This window comes from Macrobrachium nipponense, chromosome 17 (genome assembly GCF_015104395.2).
Source record: "Macrobrachium nipponense isolate FS-2020 chromosome 17, ASM1510439v2, whole genome shotgun sequence".
In the NCBI taxonomy this organism is placed as follows: domain Eukaryota; kingdom Metazoa; phylum Arthropoda; class Malacostraca; order Decapoda; family Palaemonidae; genus Macrobrachium; species Macrobrachium nipponense.
Genome location: NC_087210.1, coordinates 44,650,708 through 44,671,814, shown reverse-complemented (window position 1 = coordinate 44,671,814; position 21,107 = coordinate 44,650,708). Strand labels below are relative to the sequence as shown.

At 38.6% G+C, this 21,107-nt stretch overlaps 1 protein-coding gene across 5 annotated transcripts in view; it reads right to left on the bottom strand.

The window, feature by feature from the left end:
• The window catches only part of LOC135196205 (sodium-dependent phosphate transporter 1-B-like), a 108,051-nt gene that overhangs the window by 33,301 nt on the left and 53,643 nt on the right, over positions 1–21,107 (bottom strand). The window contains exon 1 of one of the 5 annotated variants that reach the window (XM_064222823.1): positions 13,388–13,513. The exons of the other annotated variants lie outside the window; for them this stretch is intronic. The gene's annotated coding sequence lies outside the window, so the exon portion shown is untranslated. Of the gene's footprint in view, positions 1–13,387; positions 13,514–21,107 lie in introns of those variants that run through there. 5 annotated transcript variants of the gene reach the window in all.

Below are 21,107 nucleotides of genomic sequence, written 5' to 3'. Positions count from 1 at the left end.
AAGGAAGAACTGACTTGCCGCCTACCGCCTTTCGACATAGGAGCAAAAACTGGAATGACCTTAGTTCTATGCAGTTCCCATATGCAGCTCCCCGAGTTAATTTTCAAAGGACGCGCCACTCCGAGCGAGAATGGGATCTCTTAAAAGGATGCCTCGAGGAAGGACAGTTAGAAAATAAGGTGAAGAGGAAGAACTGCGATATTAGAGCTGGTTACTTAACTCCCTCTATGCACCGGTACAAATTCAGTCAATCCTGAATATTCCGTCGGGGTAGTTTCAAATTTTAAAACATGGGATATATTCATCCAAGTTAAATGTTTGTAAATTTAGAATATACCTTATTATCAATTCAATCAAATTTACACTTAAACACAGGAAAATATATGTAAAAATTTACACTTAAACACAGGAAAATATACGTAAAAAGAAATTAAAAGAAGATAATGAAAATACAATAAAAGGCGAGTACTAGCCATCATCATTCATAACAAAAGTTGTCGCCTATCCAACCACTCTCTTCGCAAGCATTACTATTTTGACCATTTGACAGTGCCTTATTCAGACAAGTATAAAAGAGTAGTAACTTCGAAAATGATGAAACTCAAACGAGAGAGCTCGACTGATTGACCATGAAGCGAAAAGAATAAAAAAACATACCAAAGAGAGAACGCTGTCTATGGCGTAACAACAAGAATCCGGACTTCCTTGTTTACGGTCTCTTTCCTTCTCTTTATTAAGTTACATATCAAATAAGGCAGAAATGCATTCATTTCTTCTTTGAACATAGTTTTAATTTGTTTTCTTTACCAATTTTACCAAGTTGCCTTCGAACGATTTAACTAAAACAATATATAATATAAATTTATCCACGTTCACTAAAACTTGACTTGATTTAAGTTATTTTATTTCAAGAGAAAGAATTTAGCTGTGCATGATAGGTGGCTATATGCAGCAATGATAACTAGTGTAGTTCTTATATTATTTTGCACTGGTAGGTGGCCATGTAGATTTATCGTAATTCTGATTACATATAAATAAGCAATATTAATAAGGCATAACAAAGGTTGTGTAATTTTTTGGAATTTGAGACCGCATATTAGATTTAGCGTTATTTCTATGACATGTTAGAGTGGCAACACCTTATAAAAGCCAACTGTATTCCTATATTACAATGAATCCTTAATTTATATTTTTCATTAATGTTCTCAGGTATTCGACGATTTCATTTGGATATTCGAACACTGATTATATTGATGATGCTCTTCACAACGTGACAATCACCTCCTCAGATTCAGGCACCCAGGTCTTAAAAATAAGAGGAAAATGTGGTTCATTCTTGACTATTGCTATTCTGGTTGTGACTATTTTTCTTTAATTTTTTAAACTTTTTTCCCACTGGTAAACAATCTCTTTTTTGTGATACACGGTCGCTGAATATTCCAAATAAAATTCCCAAGAACGTTGGCAAAATTCAGGCCCTTTTTCTTAAAGAAACTGTAGCTGTCTGGCGCGACACTCTTGTCCCAGCACGAATCATTTACTCTGTTTCTGACTACGAGAAGCTTACAGTGCCAATGGCATCCAACAAATCACGAAATGGCTGAACTTCGTAATCGAATGGTGATGGTTATGTTAAGTTAGATGTAGGGTGGGTATAAATATTGGTTAAATTTTCGTATGAAGCAGTGAAGTCGATAAAAAGCCGTGAACTAAGCTCATGTAACAACAAAAAAGATACTCGTTTTCTTCGGTACCATGAAACTGTACCTAGAGCATTACCACATTACTCGTGACAAACCCTGAAGAAGAGTCCATTGCATGATCAACCAGATCAAATGCGCATAGGATAAGCCTTAGAAAGGAGGGCAGGCAGAACTGAAGTGGAAAGGGAAGAGAAAGTAGAGAAAGGAAAGGAAGGGGAAGGTAAGGGAGAGAATGGGGGTCAAGGGAAAGGCTGGGAGAGTAAGTGGGGCGAAGGAAGGTGAGTAGGGAAGGGCGGATGGGAAGGACAGAAAATTGAAATGCCCACTCTCAGCTCTCAGTCCTTCCACATTCAAGTAATGGAACCAAGAGAATTAGCCAACCGACGGTTTCATAACTTGTAATTAACATTACTCTTAATTAAAATAAATACTTTAAAAACAAAACCGTTTATTCAGTATCTGGAAATAATACAATCGATTTGATACGACAACACTAGTCATTCATATGCATAATAAGAATACACTAACATTTCACCACGGAATATCGCTTTAAATGAAGAGTTCAGAGTAAAGGAACCAGTTCATTCATGAAGTAACTCTTAAATAGCAAGACGAATCATTTGCATCAGAAGTCATATAAGCTAACACTTGAGAACGCTCAAAAAAAAGAGATGATATGAGAGACTTCGGCCTTGACGCACAGCAGGTATTCACGCGGAGGTCTTAAAGAAGGCGGTAAATTATTTAATTGTCTGGCTCTATTTTTTCCAGAGTAGAGCCCTTCCAGTTTCCAGCGCATATTTTGGGATGAGGTTGCTAACCCCCAAGGTCTCTCCCGTGGATGGACTTCAAGGGGCTTACGTACCAACGGAGTTTGGTTAATTCTCGGCGAGCTCCCTTCCAAATAATAATCAAACAGAATGCTTCTGAAATTAGCTGCCCAGACGACCAACGGTAAAGCGAATGGATGTACTCGTATACCGCATAATGACAAGTGTACGGAATAGTCATTGCTGAACACTGTTCTGACATACACGTCATTTGAACAACTCCATTCATCCCACACCATCTAAAAATCATTTCTTTAATATGGAGTACTTTCCTCGTGTTCCTATATTTCTTATAATTTCCCATAAATATATGTATACAACACTGGATATTAAAGGACATTTGTAGCTTAATGCATGTACGTATATATATATATATATATATATATATATATATATATATATATATATATATATAGATATATATATATATATATATATATATATCATATTATATATTATAATATATTATATATAAATTAAAAACTTAACTACACCTATATCCAATTCCCTGAATATTTGTTATCCTTACTAAAGAGATTTCAAACGAAAAAAAGATTTAGTGGGCAAAAAAGAAAAGTCCTCTTCGCAGAAAATGCTTCTCGTACAAAGGAGAACTACATACGATAAGAGAGAAATGCAATTCATTCACAACTGTCATTCAAATTTTAAATAGGGATGAGTTTGTAATAACATAACGGACAAAATCTGGTGATAAGTTTTATGGAATATGTGAGTAGAAGAGTGGCTCACAATAACAATTATCATGATTATTACTATTTAGGTTAATGAGACCACTGACTCACATTGCTGTCCCTCACAGGCTCTACACGAAGGATTTACTCCTAAGAGTTGACAACTGGAGCCCAGTCAGGCTAAAGAAGTTGGACACCTAAACAAGAAGAGATCGAAGGGATCGGAGGACACGGTAATGACAGAAAGCCTTCTGCAGTTGGCCAGGCAAGGAATACTGAAAGTGGTCCTTTCTTCCAGACAGAATCAATAAAAGAACTAATGCTTTCATAATTTTGCCATCGCTGTAGATTAAAACGACGACTGTGCTAACTTCCTTCCAGCCACGGTACACCAATGAAATATTTGTACAAATTAAATATGCACATCAATAACAATGTAATTCATATAACTAGCAATGTAAGGCGCAAATAAACTATTCAATTCACGCGAATAAGATGAAATATATACGTACAGTTATTTTGAATGTCTCAATACCAATTCAACTTTAAATAACTATGCATGACATAAAATCATTTCATCAGATGAATAACCTTAAAAGTTATATTACAAGACAATTCAGATGACAAATCGGACATCTGAAAGCACTGAGTCAAAGTAAACCAATCGTCAACGATAAGCATCTACTTCCTTTAACCTGAAGCTGTAATATTACCTGAGCAGTTTTTCAACTTTTTATTTGCTTTTTTATATATATATTTCTTTCTTATGCTTCCGAGAAAAACAGGCAGCGTCGGGTTTCATTTTTACAGCTGGGGATTATCTTTCATGCGTAACTATGCAAATTCCCCTCCCTTTTACTTGTTTCAGAAACTAGAAGTTCCTCTTTTGGCAATACTGAAACTTATGTACAAATACAGACAAATAATTATTTCAGTTATGATAAGTCGGAGAGGAAGGGTCAGCATCAGCGGAACTATCAAAATAATACTACTCATTATGATCTATATTTAACTATCGGCATTATTGATAATAGAAATGAGTTCATTCCTGTAATAAAACACTAGACAAGGAACGTAAACGGGGATGAAGCAAACAGTCAAAAGTATATGGTGCATCAGTTCAGTAACTAAATAACAAACAAATATAGCAAGCTGCCATCTTGTATGGTAGGCGTGAGCCTAAGGATACAGGTAGAGGAAAGAAACGGAGGACGCTCCATTTGGACGGAGCCCCCTCCGGGAAGGCCAAAAATAAAGGTGACCCTGCACGGAAGTTCAACTCTTGTCCTCAGGAGAACAATGCACAAACACATACACTAGACCGACGCGCGCGAACATGCAACGTCCTATTATGATGCGGAAATGCCATTAACCACCCATATGTCTAAACGAAAACTTCAACTAACACATCGTTAGTGAATTTTATTCACTGAGCTTTCACATTTGAGTAATATGCCGGGCAGTGGTGTAAAACTTTGGCAATCTATCCATGCTTATGCCAAAGGAATACTATACGAGCAATTCAACAGACAGACACATTCCGCATCTGAAAAAAGGCTTTTGTGAGAAATGACCATCCGTCACCCTCCCTTTAATACGATAATACACATAGGAAAACTAAGTTGTGTTCAGTCTGATAAACAAAGGCGCACTAATCACCTAAATCTAATGAGACATCATTTCAGGTTAGGCTATATTTATAGTTCCTCGTTGGACGAGTGGTTTTCGTGCTCAGCTAACAATCCGGTGGTCCGGAGTTCGATTCCCGGCTCGGCCAACACGGAATCAGAGGAATTTATGTCTGGTGATAGAAATTCATTTCTCGATATAATGTGGTTCGGATCCCACAATAAGCTGTAGGTCCCGTTGCTAGGCGACCAATTGGTTCCTTTCCTAGCCACGTAAAAATATCTAATCCTTCGGGCCAGCCTTAGGAGAGCTGTTAATCAGCTCAGTGGTCTGGTTAAACTAGATATCCTTAACTTAGGCTACATTCACTACCTAAACCTTATTCCACATATATAACTGAGTTCTATATAAAGGGTTGTAACAATTCCAAACATTCATATTTTCTTACAAAATTCAGATTAACAGATACAAGACTTGCCTTTTTGTATAAACAACCTCCTGGCCTACTTAGGAGAGATTTCACATATCTTGAATACTGCTTAAATATTCCACTTTCTTTTATTTACTAGGTAACTACCACACAACCTCACTTGAGGAGAATCAAACTAGTCAGAAATTAAATCAAGTTATTTCACCAAACTTTGGGGATAATTTAGAAAATTATCTGAGATAGAGAGAGAGAGAGAGAGAGAGAGAGAGAGAGAGAGAGACGTATCAACAACTGTGTATGGATATTTATCAAAATCTACTTAAACTACGCGAAAGATGGCGGTACTTGAATCTCACGCTCTCCCGCACTTCCAGAAATCACAGAGCGGGAGACAGGTAAACGATTGAGGTTACATCCATCGGCAAATATCGCAGCACTCACGCACGCAATGAGGAAGTTCACGGACAGCCACATGCCCGTGCAACTCCTCACCCACACCCACACCCATACCCACCCAGCGTTTTGCAACCTCTTACCCCGTAAAAGGTTTGTACATGGTGGAATCGACGTCGAGTGAGTTGTGAAGTCAATATCGTTGGGTAAGAAGACACAGGCGATTCGTTTCATTCGATGAGAGTGCGAGAGTAATTCGACGAGGGAGCACTTGGGCCAATGATGCATTATCAGAATATTATGCTTTTGCTGCTTTTATCTCAGACGCTCTCCAAATCTTCATAACGCTTCTGAATAGCTTTCAGAAAAATCTAACATCTTTTGCCATCAGTTTTCTCCACATTTTTAAATTGCTAATAATTACATGATTTACTAATATGTGGAGTAATTATTTAAATGAAGCCTGTAACTTTATCAACGTAACGAAAAGGTACCTTGTTTCTTCAAGACTTCGGTCCTTTTTGCTTCCGCTTCACTTCATCGAAGGTTACCTGCCTTCTATTTGCGAGTGATGCAAGACCAAGATCTACTAACCAATCATGGCAGAAAGGACAGCCATCAAGGTTACTGACATCGTGCAAAGGCTCTCTACGAGAACGAAAAACACAGTCTAACAGTATTTTGACCAAGAGACAAGGGTTAGGTATTGAGATGATAAAATAATGTAACAATTCATTGCTATAACACAAAAACTGCAACCAAATGAAACTACACACACACACACACACACACACACACACACACACACATATATATATATATAATATATATATATATATATATATATATATATATATATATATATGCACGTCAAATAGGCCCCTAATCGTATGTCAGTTACGATGGTGTATTTGTTACTGGGTCTATTTACAGACTCCTTCCGAAGACATATTATTCGGTTCTTAACCAAGATTTCGTGGTATATCTTAGTCAGATGCTCTCCTGCTTCCTGGTAGATATTTTTATAGGATAAAAATTTCATTACGCAGCATTAAAAAGAACATTTATGCATCGCTTCATTTGTTACATACGTACACACGCACGCACACACAGGGACCAAGACTGCTTGCATATAAGGCCTTAGAAATCTAATCAGAGAGAGAGAGAGAGAGAGAGAGAGAGAGAGAGAGAGAGAGAGAGAGAGAGAGAGAGAGAGAGAGGTTTCAATCATTCCATCTACAATAGTTTTTCAGCTGTGTATAGAAAAAACATGAAACATAATGATCATCTCGTTTTCTCCAAATCTATAAATCTAAATGACTTAGAATCTATAAATGATACAACCATCACCATACTGTACCTAAATTTATATTCATATAAAAATTCGGTCGTCAAGTAAACTTCCAACACAATGGCAGCTTACAGAAGCAAAACAATAATTATATTAAATAATAAATAAATCAATAAAATCGAAGGTACAGTCTGTCACACTGCATAAAAAATAACAGAATTTCCCTGTTCACGTTGGCCTTTAAAATGCCTCTTTCTCTTAAACCTAATATAGGCGATATTTACTCCAGAAAAATACCAAACCTACGTAAAGGTATCTTTCGCTCTTGAAACAATCAACTTAACTTCTGTTACTGGTTTTCTCTATAGCTCTTGCCTGCTGATCACTTTAGTGACATTATTTGCAAAATATTCCAATCTTTTTCACGTTCACGAAGCCCATTGGAGCAGTGACGTGCTAGCTTTAGCCTGCATATAGGCGCCTCAGGACCAGTACGCAACTTATTATAATTAATAAGTAACTTGAAAGCAGAATACATAACAGCTTCACATCGTAAGGTAACATAGATTGTCCACAGGGCCCGAGCCCTCTCCCCCAAAATTCTGGACAGAACCCTAACCCTACATGACTGTAAATAATAGATTAACGTTATCGCAGAGTAACTTGGATGATAACGCCACAACTGCGAGGCCTATATATGATTCATATATTTTGAGATCTATATTATAAAATCATAATTGTCACGTGACCCAGCTACTCTAGGACCAGCGACCTGTTGTTCATTTTTCGTTTCTTGAGAGTTTGTTTGTATGGTGTATTGACGTTGCATGTAACCTGTGGCTATTCAGCAACGGGACCAACGGCTTTATGTGACTTCCGAACCACGTCGAGAGTGAACTTCTATCACCAGAAATACACATCTCTCACACCTCAACGGAATGCCCGAGAATCGAACTCGTGGCCACCGAGGTAGGACGCCAAGACCATACCGATCACGCCACTGAGGCGCTTGTTTTATGAGAGTGACACACCCAAGAATTTCGATTTTGTGGCGAGGAATGCCAGACTTGGGCAGAAAAGCCACGAATTCGTAAAGCCGAGGAAGGCTTCGGAAGCCTCACCATCGAAAGGTCTGTTTTGGTTGTGCCACTACTATTTATAGTTTGGCGTAAAAACAAATGGTCAATAAATGTGGTTTTGTCTCCTCTTTCCTGACGTACATTTTGCCTTTGTTTTTACAACTTAAAAAAATCAACCGCTTATGTAGTAAGCCCTTAATCCCTAAACTCATTCCAGAAATATTTAACATGACTCAAACCAGAAAAACTGAGCACTTCTAAACAGGACTGGAAACCGCGAGTAGAGGAACCCTTACAGACCGACCCAAAGAGGGAGGAGAATGCTGGGTTCAAGGTCTTTCAACGGGAAGCGAATCCCATTGGGCATTTCTAAATTTAAGATTCGATCCATGGAAAGAGACGCCTGAAGGGAGCGTTGCCTAGAATTATGGTTAGTTACATAAGCCAGGTCTTTCCATTTGAAGGCTCTTAAGCCTTGCCCGGCCACAGTAGACCATGGAGGGGATCGTATCGCAGCGACGCCGTTCTTACCGGTCCCTGCTAACATTACCTACAGCCTAACATCTCTTTAGTTTTCCTTCTTATTTGACGAGTAAAAACAATATACATGGGCTACTTTGCATTTCCAGTTAATTTTGTACGTTCATGAATATACAATATATATATAATATTATATATATAGTATATATAATATAATATATATATATATATATAATATATATATATATATATATTAAAAAAAAATCGTAAGACATGTTCTTATGTTAGTGCTGAATATATAAGCGTATTTGAACGACACTTCATGGCGTCTGCTGAAAAATACATGACAGCGATATCTTTAAGCATGGCCTCACAAAAGAATTCTAAAGATGTAAAGCAATAACATGACTTATTATGAAGACGCGAGGTCTTCTCATGTTAGCCTCTGGTGGAAGTGGAATTTGAGTCCACTAGCATACAATTGTGTCTGAGTGTTTATCTTAGATCACCACACAAAATGCAGTACTGACATTTAATACCTTGTAAAATATTGTCAAGATAGTTCAAACTCACTAGTATCGTCTATAGTAATCTTGTACTCACAAGGCTTATATTGTAAATCTCATCGTATTTATTCTAAATACTATATTCAACCGTCACAGGTAACCAAAGAATGAAGTGTGTACATGCATCAATGTGTTGATTAAAGTACCCACAGAAAACGAAACGTAATCATAAATAAATATATTGATTTGATGCGAATATATTTTTAAAAGAATTACGATTAATTTATTTTGAGTAGAAGGGACCTTTCGGGACTCGCTCTCTCATATAGGAAAGACAGCGTCTAACAATGATTAAATTTAAAAGTTTGACGTGATAAGGAAATGGGACCAGGTGCAAAAATTGGATTTTCCTAATTTTTCTAACCTATGCAGTATTTCTTTCCTGGTCGTATGCACAGACGGGTAGCAAGGGAAATGCTGTAATAGGCCATAACCTTACACATCATGCAAAACACTTTTAATGCTCCAATTTAACACATTTGATAAGAATGCAGTGCTCCCTAAACACTTCAACTCACTACGAGTTCATTTTGTGAATGTTCATTCCTCAAATGTATTGTAGCTGCTGACGACACTAAACCAATTTTTTGCATGTTTAGCAGCCTCCAGTTCAATGTCCACCTACTCGTGCATATAATATCTTCAAGTGCTATATATGACTGTCATTCCCTATTGTCCATATTCTACTATTAAAAACTCTCTCCGGCATCTGCCATATACCTTTAGCCATTTGCATTTCCGACACCTATTGTGAGACATTTGCAGTCCCACCAGGATTAGTACTTAGACTAAACCTGCAGTCTGAGTTCGACGAGCTGGAATCCTCATAGGGGTGGGGAGGGGTGTGGACGCCCTCCGTCAAGGCCAAGCATTTACCGCAGGGCCCGGAGGAGCTAGCCTGATCCTTCTTACGAAAGTACTACAAATAATCGCTGTACATAAAAAAAAAAATCAGTTGCCCAGGAATATAAGCAATCACACAGTCGGTCAGAAAACATCAGAACACATTCACTGCAAAACATGTTCAAAAATAATCTTACATAACCGCTCTAAACTAAAGTAAAACACTTTCGTTAACTTTTTCCAAATGAACTAAACGAGAACTTATGTCAAAGAAAAATCCACAATTTTTTATCATATCAACATTTATAATAAAACCTCGAAGACTGACCGAGGTGAAGTGAGAAATAATTTAGTCCATGTCAACGGTGTGATTCCGGAACAAGAATGGAAGCAACGATATAAGGAGACATAGCTTTCCGATTCCCATAATCATATTGCAGTTCCCCCCTACCCGCGTTCCTTCTAACGGGAACCGAAACAACATCTATTGTGCCTAGGATTTAACCAATTTATCGCAAAGAACAAATGTGACAACAGTAACCGCATTTCCAGCTTCACAACCTACACACATATCGCCACATATGATACAAAAGAAAAAAAAAATGAGAGCAGCAGCTGCACAAGGTAAAAAGACGCAATAGAAAAACGACGTTTCAAAGTCAAAAGAGGACGAGGAGGAGAGTCCCAAGGGCACTAATGAGGAAGAGAGAACATACAAATAACGTCTCCGGAAGCGATGGCGTTCAGCGTAGGAGGAGCACCGCTAGCAATCATGAACCTAACTGATCAAGATTGGAGGTGGTCCCGTAGCCATGCACATGTGTAGCTGTAGGGCTGCATGTATACATACAAATAAGCGCTGGAATTATATATATATATATATATATATATATATATATATATATATATATATATATATATATATCTAAACAAACAACACGTGTCATCCAATGGCTTAGACGTTCACTTCACTTGCAAAAAGTACCAGGGCAGGGTTCGAATCCCGACCGAGACGAAACTGTTCAGGCAAGATTGTAAAAATAACATCGTGACTCAGCAGCGGATTACGTATAATCTGGCTTGGTCGATTTTGGTGGGTTGTAAAGAGGAGTGGTGGGCATGAGGCTAACTACCTCATCCTAGATGTACGCCAACTCTCCTTCATGGAAAAGAAGTGTACAGATGCCGCATGAGAATGGCAGAAAAAAGGTTAAATCTGTTGGTATGAGTTTTGCGCGCAATATATGTAGCGAAAGAAAACTTGAAACAGTATGCAAAGAGTACGTGCAAGGGGTGGGCAGATGCGTCCTCTTTTTAATTATGTGAAATGCTATGCTAGGGCGTTTTCTGCACGTGGAGTTCATCCAAAATTCCGTAGTTAAGGTATGAAAGTGGAAGTGGCGATTTTGTTGCTTTCTCTGGAACCACTCTTCGTTGATAACACAGCTAATATATATATATATATATATATATATATATATATATATATATATATATATATATATATATATATATATAATATATATATTATCTTGAAAACATTTAACCACAAATATTTACCCAACATCACACACATGAAAAAAACCACTAACTAAAACCACTTCCACGTAATTTAAGATCGGTAAAATACCACACCGCATTGACATTTCTTTTTGTCCACATCATGGTAGTTTTGTATTTTTCAAGACTCGTTTTGATGATTAAATATTGAGAAAGTTGTCGATGGATTACAGTATAATTCTTGCTCTGAATTATCACTTAAAATTACAAAAAATGTACTATTACACTTAAACTACCTTCTTCTCACTGGATAGGAATTGCTTACAAAGATTTAAACGGGAAACTCTGTGTATATGATCAATAATCACTTAATCCACAACGAGCACAGTTTATTGGAATTCCTTGCGGTCAGCAGATCAAATTCATCCTAACTAAGCGGTTTTTTTTGACACCAAACATGCAATTTCCACTGTCGAGGCAACCAAACAAATAGTTACCAAGTGACAGTTGTTTGATACTGCAAAAACTGGTACGGAGGGAAAATACGTAGAGGGACCTTCGTTTCAATGCTATCTTAGATTTCCTTTGCGAAGAGGAGCAGGGGACATTTTTTTTCTTTATGTCTAAGACAACACCATTATGCTCAAACTATATCAGGGTATGCAAAACACCTTATAATGTCAAGTATATAACTTAGTTACAGTATGAAACTTGTAATGCACGACGACCACAGCAGTTGAGACTCCAATAAAGGAAGAAAAGTAAGAGAGAATTTCCTTAACAAACAAAAAAGCTGAGGTAAGCAGCCATGGTAAAGGTGCATGATGCACACTTTTTCGAGGATGAGTGTTCATGGGACTGCTGGCCAATAGAAACATCTCCCCCACCCAACCCCCTCGATCCTCTCCCTCCCCACATCATGACACAAGCATAACGAAAGGCAATTTCAACTTTCAATTATCCAACTCAACCTACGTTAACAAATTTCAAGAAATGATATATATTCCTGTTTTCGTTTAGAAAATTGGAAGTTTTTTTTTTCTCTCTCTCTCTCAATCTCTGTGAACGATTAGAATTTAAAAAGTTAACATCCTGAGAGACAGAGATGAATGGTAAAAAATAACAAAGCAGCCCTTCGCTATTCAGATGGTGAAAAATAGAAATAGTGAGCAGAGTCAAGTCCTGGAATGACAATCCGTGTACCGTTACTAACCTTTCAGTACACAAAAAACAATGATACCATTCAACAAAGAAAAGACACTACAGATTGCATTAGCTTCCATCAACGATTGCATATTTGAAAAGTTATTACTTTTATTAAAAAAACAATGGACGCAAGATCCTTCCTTGTATTCCAAGGAGCAAATACGAAACGATCTTCTCTGCGTGTACCTCACCACAACGTAAGAGAGAGAGAGAGAGAGAGAGAGAGAGAGAGAGAGAGAGAGAGAGAGAGAGAGAGAGGAGCTCGCGCGTGCGCACGCACACACACGCACATACGTACACCAGTTCTTCTGGGGAAAATCCCGGCATTTTTTTGCCATGTAGCCTCGAGGTTTCAGATCTCTAAACCGGGTTCTTAACACTAGGTTCCGAAGTTAACAACCTACAGCTAATCATTAACCGTGTGATTTAGTATTCTTTTGTTCTTCATGACCGGTTTCATTTACTTTTTGTTCTATTTTTTGTTTTTGCGAGCAAAGTAATTGAATTAGCACTGCACGAATAATTATACTATTAGTTGTGTCTCATTCTGATTAAGTAGACATCTATATTTCAATCCTTAGTGCAATGACAACAATGACGTTACTGCAATGACAACAACCAAAGTTCCGAACACTGAGTATAACTTATAAAGCATGAAGTTATCATGCGTTGAATATTAGAGCAAAATCATCTCGTCCAGAAGTGCCAGCTCACTGAAAAATCTGTCCGGAAACCGTAGACTTACTTGCAAGACAGAGGAAGTATGAAGAGATTAAAAAATGACTGGATGTTTCCTGCCGTTACAATTCATTCCGGGTCACTTGTAGGAAGCACTTGTTCACAGAAAAAAGACACACTTGACTGACTCCCTGCCGGAAGAGGCAAAAGAACTACCGCAGCCGCAAAGTCAGATATAAATGAAGAATGAAGCGCTGGACGTCACACTAGGCATATTAAAATTTCAGGAGCAACTCCACCTGAGTTGCTGAGCAGTTTCGGCTGGTTCCTGCCAGCATCAAGCGGTCGATTTCTGACGGACGTTGCTTCCAATCTTCTCCCTTTCCACCTCTCTGGACAGTAAGCAGCACAGATTTTCAAGTACCATTCAAACTACCTTATTATAACAGAACAAAGTGTAAGCGTGCATTTATTTACGTATGTTACCTATGCAGAAAACGAATAACAAAACATGCCAAGAGCGATGAAATTATGAAACATAACACATTAACCTACTTAACTGAACTCGTATTTGCATCTCCATACATGAATTCTACGCTGACTACTACTGAACGTGGAATGTCGATGCTGGAGTTATTTTGAATGCGACGCAAACGCAAAGACAAACTTTGTATTCACGTACGTGCTATTTCCGAACACAACACCCATTTTACATAAAATATTTTCTAAACAGCATACAAACTTGTCTGGCAAGGGTTTCCGTTTAAACGTGTTACTTCAAGAAACTATAACTTGTTGTTGGCTTCCTAATCGCAGTTGCACTGTGAACACTTCTTTGAGAATCACCACTCATTACTGCCGGTGGTGAAAGTAGGTGCGGGTTAAAGTCCGCAGGCTGCCACCAGAATCAGCGCTTGAAATACTTTACTTGGAATCTTGTTGTAATATCCTATAATCACAATCCGTAAATAAAACCTGACAGTTACCAACATTATAATACGTGCGCACTATATATATATATATATATATATATATATATATATATATATATATATATATATATATATATATATATAAATATAAAATGGTTCACGTGTTTAGACTTACAAGTGCAATTAAAATTATTTTTTTTTCATATTAGCTTTCCATTTGGTTTCAGTGACACTGCAATGTAAGAAGATAAATAAATAAAAGAACATCAGCATCTGGTATACGCCTCTGCATAACAACCGGCTCAGCGTTATTATAAGTAAAAAGAGGATCGTTCATGTAATTAACATTATCTCTCTCTGTGCCTATATGTATAGAGTAAGCTTAAGGGTTGCATGACACTACTACAAAGCACAGCTTGTATCTACACCAAGTGAAGGCAGATTCGCAAATGGAGCGACCCCAAGAATGATATGACAAATATTCATTGACAATGTACAAAATAATCACCTTTCAGTGACCAAAATAATAAAAGATCAATCCAACAACCAAATTCTTCAGAATTTCCCAGGAAGTAAACTCTTCTGTTACATGACAACCATCTTTACATACGACTTCTCTTTGTGTTGGCCAGAAAGTTGCTGCAATGGGAAGGCGCCGGATGAAATTTATTCTCTGCCTGACTGCTTCTCTCAGCCGCTGACGTTCATTGAATTTTTCTTATTACAAGAACTATTACGACTGACATTCCGTTTTGTGCCATAATTATGAATGGAGATTGATTATGAAATGAAATAATGAAAAAGTGGTCAGCGATTGACAAGGTTTAGACTGGAGTAACCATAGAAATTTGAATATGCTTCGAATATGCAAATGAGGCCATTCAAATCAGCCAACACTACAGGATTTATGAAGCTTCCTTAACTTCTAGAATGCATCATTTGCACAGAGATGGTACTCATATGAAACTAAGAAAAAAAGTATTAATGATAGAGTATGCAAATGAGAACGTTTAAGATTAGACGGAGAAAGGATTAATAAGACCGAATCTTTCAAATAATTAGGAACAATAACATCCAGTATAGGACAGGAATCTTAGTATGATTGCATTGCTACACGGAAGTGAATCATGGTATCATATGAAACTTTAAAAAAAAATTTCGCTTTGAGAGTTTGAGAGGAATTTCAGAACTCAAATGGCAGGATGGAGTTAGAAATGGGAAACCATCGAAGTCCCATAAGCAGTTTAGCTAATGATGAAAGCGAGATGCTGATGTCTTGGACACGGCCTTCGTAAGGCCCGTGGGAGAACAATACGCGGCATTGTCAGCGAGTCCAGAAGAGATGGGAGGCCGAACAGACCTACTTGGAGGAGAATTATGAGATGGGAGGCAGGCTGGAGAAGAGTGGAGATTTGTGGAAGTGAAAGCAGAGGAAACACACGAGCAACGGACTATCACAGAGCTCCTTTGCATCACTCAGCTCTGGAGATAAGATGATAATGATGATGATGATGGTGAATAATTTATCGACAATACAAAATGGTGTGAGTAATTACCTTTTTTTTGAAGCCTGGAATGCAATATTTGTTTCAATAACTCATTGTATGACGAAAAAAAATTAGTTATCAGTCTTTTTACGTAACAACTATTGCTTAATTAATATATGATTACATATAATGCCACTTAAACAAAATTATAACACATACGCACACACACACTATATATATATATATATATATATATATATAGATATATATATATTATATTATATAATCTATATATATATATGCGTGTTTGTGTGCGCAAAGGAAAAGCAACTCACACGGCCTAATAGTGACTGTCATTCCACTGTAACATCTAAAATATGGAGAGCAGCTAAAATTCCATGACACCCTCTTGATAGTAACACAGACTTAAATTTCATTATAACCTCTTAACTTCGAATAATGACTAAAATTCCAGTACACTCACTAACTACAGAGAACGACTGCAATCTATTTTAAGCTTTGATTAAGAGAAGTTATAGGAATTTCACGATGACTGATGATAATTTACATCAAATTAGCAGTCGCCTAGAAACAGAGCCTACATAAAATTTCAGTAAACTCGATTATTCGCCTAAATTGTTCTAAGAGCGAGAAGCGATATGTACCCATATCATCAGGAAGTGTGCATACACAATTTACTTACAAGTTACTCATAAATGCACAAGGTGTCTAATTATCAACGAAATTTGAGTAACCAGCTATCTAGTAACCAGCTACCTAAAATGCAGCGCCGGCTCACGTGTTTAATAAAAATCTATATTAAACTTGGTAAATTGCTCTATTTTTTAAAAATTCTGAATTACTTGTAATGCTTAGTAAACTGCCATTTGCATGAAAAACCGCCAAGCCTTGTGGCCGTAAGCCATTTCACCTGGCCATACACACTTGACTCGCCGTATCCGTTTTCTTTTTCGCCATATCCCATGTCATACGTGATAACTGAAAAAACAATAATTTAGGGGGTTTCCCGGGGTAGCAAATGGTTGAGTGATTACATCAGCACTGCATCAGACAAACAGAATAAGGCTACTTCCCCCGGGCTACCTCACTGACTCTGGAACTTTGCCAGAACTTCACTAAGACAAACGAACAACTGATGAAAAAAAAAAAAAAATCTGAATTCTTTACACCTCGAACTCATGCACCAAGGAAACAGTGATAGGACATGTAAAACAGAAGAAAAATGCACGTTATGAAGATCCAAAAATATGCAAAGAAAATGAAACGAGAGACGCCTCGGGCAAGAGCCAGAAACTCGGATATCAACAGACTGCAAGTTTGCGGCAAGACAGAAAGACGGCAAGGGTGGTGGAAGTGGGATTTAGATAGTGGAATGCCTTTGGTGGGATATGAGGGGGAGTGCATCTAATGGCCATCCACGAAGAGTCAGGTTCTGGCTGGTAGAGGCGTGTTTTCACGTGTCCATCACGAGGGGATGGATCGAATCTAGCGCCGCTCTACAGGGCACTGCCGCTTGATCGCTGTTCCAAAGCAGCTCGCTCTCAATAACCGAGGCTGTTGGTTTTTTGTTGCTGCCAGTTTATGACCCTCGGGACTCTTTCAAATTAAATGCAGCAATATCCAGTGATAGCGCAGCCAGTACTGACCAATCTTGTAACCTCTTATTTTCTGTCTTATCGGAGGCAAGCACGAACTTCTGGAAGTCGAAGGCCGGCCCACTGGTTGCGAAGGCCACGTAAAAGCAAGGACAAACCTCATCCTTGGCTTCAGCTAATTGGGATGCACTGCCGATGACCTCAATGAACCCTACGAGATGCGGCCTTCCAGATGCTTAATTATCTTTGCATTCTACCATTATTACGAGTAATGGCCAACCACGTGGCCGTGTTGCATATCTACGTAAAGATCGGAGTGGGCATCACGTGACATTAGACATTACGTCAGGCAACGAGACCAACTCTGATGGAGGTGCCGCCTACATCCCAGAAAGGTTAGGGAAAAGGGGGAGGGTTACAGAAAAGGAGGCGTGGTTTTCTGGAAGAAATTAGTGGCAGAAAATAGAGTTCGCTAGGAATCGTTACGATCCATATGGAAAGTACATAGTAATGACGTATTGTTCTATCTATAGAACAAGATGCCACTGATGTACGAGGAAGTTGGAGCTTGCAATCTTTCTGAAACTAAATCGATTTTGTGTGCAGATTCAACATTCCCCCAAATGATTTGCGTTACTAGATTTAGTCAATTCAAGTATTGAATTGAATTGACATTAAATTAAATTCAATGCCTGAATTTAATTTAATGCCAATAACATTTGTCTGAATTAATTCTAAAAATTTCATTACACAACTCAATTAAAATATCAACAGTGACAGCTCAAATTATTTGAGATTAAACTCTCTCTCTCTCTCTCTCTCTCTCTCCTCTCTCTCTCTCTCTCTCTCTCTCTCTCAACTTGAAAGTGTCAAATTCTGAATCTTCTAAAAATTGGCCTCATAATAAACAGAGCTCAACGATAACTTGAATCTGTAAATGGTGTTTAAAACAAGATCCTTAAACTTACAGTATACAATTGGGTAAATAAAACATTGGCAACAATAGTGCTCCGTAAAATGGGAGTCAACTGCTTAAGCCAACATATTCTGAACAAGGTTAAAATAGAGTAACTTACATAACAACAAGTAATCAATTCAATGTACTGGCTAATCTTTTGGTGAGGAAGATCAAAAGAAACTATCTATAAAAAGCACGATTTGTCGGGGAACGCGAACAGAGAACCTCATAACTGGAAAAGTGCCTCAACAGAGGATTTTTCAAGTGTGATGGATAGAGGCTAGAGCGAAGGGTCGACGCAAGAACAGGAGGCGGTGGTGTTGGACAAACAGAGCCGAGGAATGTCTGCTGCTGCGGCACCAGCAGCAGCAACAGTCTGGGTGGGTTGATCACGTGAGTCCCACGGCCTCGTCTTACGCACTCTACACGCAACTAATACGCCCGCCACAACAACCATAAACTGCTTTCTCACTCGTCATACCGAAGGATTTGAAAGAAAGGTCTATTTCCTACTGTGTGGGAGGGTCATTATAATGCTATGGGAGTTTGTGGACGAATGACGAAGCATCCAATGCAGGATGTTGTTACACTGAGGTCGCATGCAGGTTGCAAAGCACGTGAAGGGGTTGCAGCTAGCGAGAGATGCACGCGGCCCCAACCTTAAGCTTGTGGCATGGTCATCGCATTTCTCATCGACACTTGCTGCTCGTCACACACTGACTGCAACGACGCATTAGTTGAAGGTTTTCTGGATCTTTTTATTATATTCAGCAATGAAAACGGATTGAAAATACAATAGGCCAACAACTCCCGCTGTCCATTCATGTGGAGTGCGTTATCCAGGCTAATATGCGAACGAGCTCCTTTTACCATAAATTAGCTGATATGCATCAGCCTTCAATATGAAAAGCGTAATGAGATTCGGTCAAGAGGGTACGAGGAGGTTCCAGAGACTTGAACAGCGAATCTCGCCGGCAGACACGAGTAATTGGGTTCGGAGACACACCTCTCAACCAACCAATCACTGTGCGATCTTGAGGGGCGCGTCCTGCCCTGCCCCGACGCCCTCAGTTTTACATACACATAACGCACACACATGCCCACTCGCCAGGCTACCTTCACATCCACACGAGTCAAGACCGAGGGGCAAGAGGAGAGGAGGAACATATAAATTCAATCGACAATTCTGGATACCTTTTGTCTCTCTCTCTCTCTCTCTCTGAAACGCGCGCGCACATACACACACGCACATACACACACACACACACACACACACACACACACATATATATATATATATATATATATATATATTATATATATATATATATATATATAATGCTCTCAAACCCCTTAAATGACTAAATTTGTAGATAGCCAAAGGTCATCAACACGTACAAACAATTTTGAACTCGCCTTCAACTATACGTTTATTCTTAGTGGGCGTTACAAAAGTTTAGGTCGGCTGAAATGCCGTTCAGACTGATCCTGAACAGAGTAATGATCTCATAGGAATTCCTACATGATTGATTGATTGATTGTGAGTTATCTGGCGTCACAACTACCGAATTCCTACATGAAAATTCTCGACAAAAGGCGAGACAAAGAACCTGCACTTAGTTTCGACTGTAGTCTATCGGATTCCTCCTGGATAAAGAACCTGACTCGTGAACACACGAACGGCCGAGCTCATTCTTATTCGGATGAGATTGCATCACTGAAACCCTAACCTACCGAAAAAGAAATTCACTTGGGTCACACTCCTGCATCAGCAGTACGAGTCCACCACATCTAAGTCAAGAATTGCTTCTGAAGAAGGTTGGGCCCTGAACAGGCAAAGGGGAACCCGAATATAATGATTCCTTGTTCTTCAATATGAGGAGAACCAAAGTCCTTCAGCAGTCACATTCTTTATGGTCCACATTCAGCAGTCACATTCTTTATGGTCCACATTCTTCTTTGGATGGAACATTTCAATGAGAATTATTCGTTTAAAGACACGATGGAAAAAAATTGAGGCATGAAATTCTTTGCAATACTTTCTTTGTGAAAGCCTCGTGGGGAACATAATCTTCAAGAATATACTGTATATCTTGTAGGCATCATACAAATTTGTTTATACGGCTTACCAGGGAAACACATTTCTGAAGAGATTTTCTATTAGATGGCCATTCAAAGCCGGAATCTTCAAGTGACACCCTCCTACAGCGCATTTTCTATCAATCAGTGATGATCATAATGAGCATCAGTCTGCTAAGGAGTCAGCAGTTGGGCACAGCCACATCTCGTGAATATGTGAATAGTCTCAAATGCAAGAACTAAAATATGCCATACGAGACGGGTTAACGGCCAGACCTTCGACGCAACACCCTCTCGTTTTTGAAGTGTTGTGACAGAAAGACTGAAAGGAAAACGAGGAACGGCAAGGCACCCATCGTGTGATATGTCACTTGCATGGCGAGAAGTGAAACAACGGCCGCTCGAGGAACATGTAATCTAACGGAATTCGCATCAAGGACAATGACTTGCAACCGTCAGTTACGAAATAATATCCCTTTTTTCATAGTCATTTCAAGGCAATACCCTCTTTGCGCATTGCAGATCTTATCACCAAAGTCATTTTTTCATCATCATCCCAAGGCAAGGCGCTCATAGGTCCACAAAGATGTCGCTGTACAGCTCTCTCGAGTAATTGGCATAATAATGCTCTCATGTTGAGATCATTCGTTCCTTACGAATGAGGAAATGAGCCAAGGAGAGTTGTTATAATGTGCGATCATTTAGATAGTGAGTT